This window comes from Sturnira hondurensis, unplaced genomic scaffold, assembly GCF_014824575.4.
Source record: "Sturnira hondurensis isolate 20B ecotype Veracruz unplaced genomic scaffold, ASM1482457v3 Scaffold0000648, whole genome shotgun sequence".
In the NCBI taxonomy this organism is placed as follows: Eukaryota; Metazoa; Chordata; class Mammalia; order Chiroptera; family Phyllostomidae; genus Sturnira; species Sturnira hondurensis.
Genome location: NW_028073279.1, coordinates 2,416,198 through 2,422,966, shown reverse-complemented (window position 1 = coordinate 2,422,966; position 6,769 = coordinate 2,416,198). Strand labels below are relative to the sequence as shown.

Genomic DNA, 6,769 nt, shown 5'->3' with positions numbered 1-6,769 from the left:
CCAGAGTGAGGGCTGGAGGAGCAGCTTTCTCTGAGACAAAAGTGCGGGCAGAAGTCATTGACACTTTGTTGACCCTCCCCCCACACAGCTTGCATTCTTATCAAAAATTACTTTAAATATTAATTGCTTAAAAGCTTCAGTCAAAAGACTAGTTTCCATGGATACACAAATGGATTGAGAAAAGGTGGTACAGGTGTGCAATTGAATGTTACTCTACCAGAAAAAAATAATTAAAATCTTGCCATTTGCAACGACAACGGATGGACTGAGAGGTTAGTATGCCAAGTGATGTAAGTCAGTCAGAGAAAGACAAGCACCATATAATTCACTTCATGTGGAACCTAAAACACACACTCACACACAAAACTCATAGATACAGAGAATTAATTGATGATTAGTTAATTAATCTGATTATCAGATGGGGGGGTTGGGGGCGTAGGTTAAAAAAACTGAAGGGATTAAGTAAGAAATTGCCAGTTTTAAACTTAGCCAAGGAGATGTAAAGTGCATTATGGAACATGGTCAGTAATAGTGTAATAACTCTGTGTGGTGTTACACAGGTACCAGACTTATGAAGAGGATTAATGTGTAAGGTTTATAAACGTCTAATCACACCGGAAACGAAACTACTATTGTACGTCAAGTGTAATTTAAAATAAAAAGAATATATTTTAAAGAGTGGAAAGGAGGAAATAGGATACAGCACCCCCCAGACTCACCAGGCAGAGATACCTGGTCAGATCACTGGGAGGAGTAGGGAGCAGCCAAAGCAAGGGGTTGCCTGAGACCATGGGAAACGGTCTAGGATGGGTCTAGGTCTGGGATGTTTCAAGTTTCTTCGGATAAATTGCCGGAAGTAACATTGCTGTTTCATAAGCCCCAAATGTGCTTGTCATTGGATGTGAGTACTCACGTGCTCCTGAGTATATATGACTCTGGGTGTGTCTACATTTCTGTGATCAGCTCTGAAGGGCCATCTCAAGGCCATTGTGAAGATTGCTAGCCTACCTAAGGATTGAAGAAGAATGCTGCAGAAAATCTGGTGCCTGGCTAATCTACAAATATGTTGTCTACCTTCTCTGGCTAAGCACAACCTGTCTTTGTTGGAAGAGTTTCCCCCAAGTTCTGGGATGTTAAACATTTTGTCCCTGAAAGAAAACTAAAAAACCTCAGAAAGCTAAATCTTCCCTTCTCATGCCTTTATTAGTAGCTCCCATTTATTTGTCTGGACTCTCTGACCTTCTCTTCTTCATTCTTTACAGGTCCTGCTTCCTGTTTATCCACCAAATGCACAGTTTTGGACTGGAGACCAGCAAATCCAAGATTTTCTCTCCACTCAGCTGCACGAGCGGGTGTGTGGGCTGCTGTCCAGCAATCCGGGGTTGGAGAAGGGGAGAGAAGAGATTCCGGTTTGAGTTTGGGTGCACAAGCCACTTAGAGCAGAGCCCTGCAAGACTCTCATTCTGTAGTGGGCTGCCTAGAAAACCTTCTGGCTGTGGTAGATAGGCAGGGAGTAGACTCACCTCCCATACAGGGCCTTCAATTTTCTCTTTTTCCTGGCTAATAGGCATTGGGCAACATCAAGTGCACGATTCCTCAAATATGCCCAAGCTAGGAACACTTCCGCCCTCTACACGCCCAGGACTTCCAATCGCTCTGGAAGAATTTGGCTCATTTCTTTTGGGGGCAGGTTTCTAGGAACCTCAGTGCTCAGATTTAGGTCACTGTTCCTGTACTGGTCACTCCTATTACCTGAGAAGGTTACAAAGATGGAGCAACTCCAGGGGTTGCCAAGGTTCAGAGCAGAAACTTGAGAGTCTGGGGATGAAAGAGTTTGGGCACAATCCCAGAATCCTCTCAACTTCTGTGATAAGGCACATCCCTTATGTATGTGTGTGTGTGGGGGGGGTGAGGGTGTATGGGTTGCAGTTGTTGGAGGAGACAGCTAGGGTGAGGGTTTGAGTCTGGGAATGGAGTGAGGTCTGCCGAGCAGGACAAGAACTTACATCTTGAAGTTTCTGGGACAATCAGAGCCAGAAGAGCCACAGGATAAGATGAGTGTAGCAGCAAAAACTAAGTGTCAGGCCTTTCTTTGGGCCCTATACTTCTGATCTCGACCAGGCAGGGATTTCCACACTGAGGGAGGGTGGACCCTGGCCAGCAAGTCAGCCAGCAGCTCTGGGACAGATGTTGCTGTGATTGAAGGCTCAGCTGCCCTGATTCATTTCTTTCCTGTCAAATAGCCTACTCTGTCACCTCCTCCCTGGTGGGAATGGCCTAGACCTAGCCTCAGAGGGTCCTAGTATAGCCTGTGTGATGGGGTGGGGTGGGGAATGCTTGGGCTGGCCCAGGCCTAAAGGAGTCTACCCATTTGTCCCTGACCTGACCTTGCCTTGACCTCCTTCCAGCTACAATGACTCGCCTTTGGTCCTGAGGCAGTTTTACCACCACTGCTGCAGGATGTTTACTTGCACAATTTCATCCATGGTCAGACCAGCCTCAATAGTCTTAGAGATGGGCTACAGGGGACACAGGTGTCACAGGAACACTCAAGGTTATACTGGCTCCTAGGAAGTGGGCGAGTGGCAGGATATGGGAGCTCTAGAGACTACAATAAGTTAGTCATGTGGAACTCAGTTACTAGAGTGACCCAAAACAGTGCCATGACATGGTGCTAAGGAGTGCCTGGGCCATAGTGAACCAGGTTGGTGGGCATCCGGGTACCATGGAACAAACTGTTCCTGTGGCCTCTGGGCCCACTGGGTGCTGTGTGCGCTGTGGAGACTGGGAAGGGAGGAGCTCCACAGCAGTCCATGCCAAAGCCAATCCCCAGCCTTCCCCCAGGTCTGGTCAGCCTACATCTCACGCCAGACCCAGGAACAGGATGCTTTGCACCTCACCTTGGAGCAAGCTGACCTCATCAGTGTGGGCCTCCTATTCTGAGCTGCATCTTGTGACTTCAGAACGAGGCAGCCTGGTGGGGTGTTGTGGGGAACTTGACTGAGTTACAACTTGACAGTAGACACAACCTCCTCTCCCCCCAAAAAACCCAAAATGGACAGTACACACCTCACTTGTTCCCTACAAATAAATGCACATACATGTTTACTCCTGATTCCTTTTCTCCAACCTGCCCCTGCTGAAGGTGGTGGTGGACATGAATCCCCTGGGCATAATGGCAGGTTTCTCCCACATCTCAGACACCGTGGCATGGTGAGAGAGCTGAGATCTCCCACTCAGCTGCCCAGGAGGTATGCAGGAATGCACAGAACATTCTTGATGATATCCTGCACATTCTGGTGAGAGACTGCCTTGGTCCTTGAACCTAAAGCAAGAGGTTCAAACCAGGAGCCCTTGAACCTGAGCCTCAGCTTGCTCAACTTCCGCACACCCCAGGCTGAACATCTGCTCCACAAGCTCACAGTTCACCTACCTGAGCTCTTGAGCCCAGTGCAGGGTTGTAGGTGGTAAATTCTCCTCGAAATCTTCAAACCCAGGGCCAAGACACCACCCAAACCAGGGCTGTCTCCTTCATTCACACAAACCAGAGAGACGAAGTCTCCTTTGACCTCAAAGGAGCCCAGAGGGTGAACAGGCAGTTGGTTGTGCTGGGCATGGAGGGAGCTGAGTATCCATATGTTCACAAATACAGAAAAAGAAAGGTGGCACCGTGCTGGTGTCTTTGTTCGTGGGGGTGCTGCAGTGTGATCTGTTAGCCAATGTGTCCACTCTGTCAAGATAATCCCCACCCTGAGTTCTGTGAGCAGTTCTGCTTTGGACCTGAAGCTTTGACGTGGGGAACCTCAGAAAAGCCAACGCATTTGACCCACCCATTGGCAGTAGATACAGCCTTCCTCCAAAAAACCCCTCAAAATGGACAGTACACAGCACCTTGGGGCTACACAGGACTGGAGTCGCAGAGTGGGTAGTGCAATACTGATGGCTGTAAGGGAGGCAGTTGGACGTGAAGCCTGGGCACCTCTGTCCCTGTACTGGCTCCCAAAGCCCCTGCCTCTGGCCAAGAGACTGGGAAGCCCCTTAGGTCTCTGTGGTCTTCGTCAGTTGTGCTCTCTCATTCTTCACACACACGGAAAGGAGCACCCGGGGCCTCTCAAGGAGACTTGAGGCAGGGTAAATCCTCATGTGAAATGGCCCAAGCCAGTGGTTTTAGGATCTACTCCCAATCTGAAGCCCAGTCTAGAGCCAGCTGGGATCACAGCAGGTCAAGGGTCAGGGCCCTCAAGTTGGCACACTGGGTGCCAGGCCATGAAATAGTTGGCCTGTGTGGCCCACGGGCTGGAAGAAAAAGAATCAGCAGAGGCTACTCCCCACTCCTCATGCTTGCCCTGGAAGCCCATATTGCTGACTCTCCACCCCCCTGATCAATTTGGCCACATCAGGGCTGCCATTGGATTCAAGTTCATCAGTATTGGCAGAGATTGATGGCGCCAGCCAGTGAGCACTTCCTATAGTTTGTCTGGGGCTGACTGTGCAGCAGTGGGGTCTTCACAGCCCCCATGCCCACCAAAGTGTGATTCTCATGGCCTTTGGGCCTTAACCACAGCCTCAGGTCTGCTGGCCCACATGGCACTGCCCCTTCCAGGGTCTGCTTCCTAGGCTCTCTGTGGCCCATTGACCCTACTCCAGGCCATTATATTTGACTAAGCTGCTAGATAGGGCTCATCTGCCCAGCATGTGCATCCATCCCCAGTGTCTGCAGACCCACTGCCTCTGAGCAGACTCTTAGCAAAGTCTGGTACACACCGGCCATGTTCTTTGCTTGTAGTTGGGTCTGTGCATGCAGGGGTTCAACCCAGTTCTTTAAAAGCTTTTCTTTTTATACATGGAGGAAAAATTTTGCATTCAGTGAAAGGCATGGATCTTAGTAGTACAATTCAACTGAGTATGGTGAATATTCAAGGAGGTTTTGATTCTGAAAGATAAAGAGCAGGGATGAATTGTTCTCTCTCTCCCAGTCTCCATTTCCCATGTCTGACCAGGGCTGGGATTCGGTGGACCCTGGGCACATAGGGCTATGGTTCTGACTCAAGCCCAGGGAACAGGTCTGGGACCCAATAGCTGGTTGCCTGGCTGCCATTCAGTTTCTCTGAGGGGCTGGAAGACATATTCACATACCCAGTACTGGTAGAGGAGTCGCTGAGTGGAGGCTTGAATGAGGAAGAAGTCCAGGGTGTCCTGTGGGGAAACCTGTTTCGGTGGAACAGGCAGGTGGAACAAGCGTTCTGGGAGGGGCAGAGAGTAGCTCAGGAGTCTGAGCAGGTGTGTCCGTGGGGGCTGCTGTCCACCCGCAGCTGCCTCCAGGTATGTGAGGAAAACAAGGGGCAAAGGCCCATAGAGGATGAGTCTCCTTATAAGCACCTGGGCAGCTCTTCCTGCTCCTTCCTCCTGTAGCTGCATCAGAGACAGTATCTGGCTCCAGAGCAGAAACTAACTGGGACACCTGTGCTTTCAACACCCAAGTTGTCACATAAGAAGTCATTCTCAAAATTATCCCCCGACATGGCCCCAAGTCTCACAATTATTGCTGCCTTCCCAATTGTCATCCTATGGCTCTGGTGACCCAGCAAATCCTTGGCAGCTGTGCACACCCACAAAGTTCTTCCTTCACACAGGCACAAACATTTTCTGAAAATAAATATTTTAGACTGGAATCGGGCATGAGTGTCCTTCTCTGTGGAGGGTCTGATGGCACAGGCTCCCAGTGTTGGCAGTGTGTGGCCACCCTACAGTTCAGCCACCAGATACTCAAGGAAGATCTGTTGGTAGTAGCCTGAGAAAATCCAGGTGATCAGGCTCAGCATTGGAAGAAGACAGTGGGTGAACTGTGTGCATGAGGGTGGACCTGCTCTGGGTTCCCTCTGAGTAGCTCACCTCAGTTCCCATCCTGACCCACTAACTACCACCTGGGGATCTTTCAGGGGATTCTAGCTCACATTCCCAAGTAAGGAACCTGCCTGGGTCACAAATGACCCTTGTTTCTATTTGAATAGAGCCCAGAATATCAGGCCACATAGTGGTCCACAGCCCTTCAGTGGCAGGACTGCCCCAGATACGGGCCCTCCCTTTCTGGCCTCCCAGTGATTTCCTCTGAGAGGCACAGGCTACTTCAAGCAACCACACCTTCTTACTCCCAGGCTATTAATAGTAATAGGGACTGCACTAATAATAGCCAAAATTGAGTTAATACATTAAATGTTAATGATCATAGTTAATAATCAAGATGATAATGGCTAATGGCTAATAAAAATAATAATTAATAATAATAGTCTATGCATGCTCTATGACTGAGCAATTTCACCCCAGCTATGTATCTAAGAGGAATGCACACATATACTCCCCCAAAGGCATATGAAATAATATTTATAGCAGTACTATTTTTTATATTTTATTTATCTTCAGAGGCGAAGAGAAGGAGAGAGGAAGAGAAATATCAATGCATGGTTGCCTCTCGTGCGTCCCCTGCTGGGAACTGGCCTGCAACCCAGGCATGTGTCCTGACTGGGAATTGAACCTCGATCCTTTTATTCGCAGGCCCGCACTCTACCCACTGAGCTACATCAGCCGGGCCTATAGCAGTACTATTTATAATGACCCCAAACTGTGCATTTCAAAGTCAAACTTTCAGGAGCTAAAGACAAAAAAAATCATACTAAAAGCACTCACATTTTACAAAATTACATTAACCTGATGAATGTAAGTAACTACCAATGTTGAATTCTGTGCAGTGAAAATATTCTTCAAAAATGAA

The 6,769-nt window shown here is 48.7% G+C and overlaps 1 pseudogene; it reads left to right on the top strand.

Moving 5' to 3' along the window:
- The first annotated feature begins 518 nt into the window (after nucleotides 1–518).
- Nucleotides 519–5,580, top strand: LOC118985397 (dipeptidase 2-like; annotated as a pseudogene).
- Nucleotides 5,581–6,769: the final 1,189 nt, after the last annotated feature.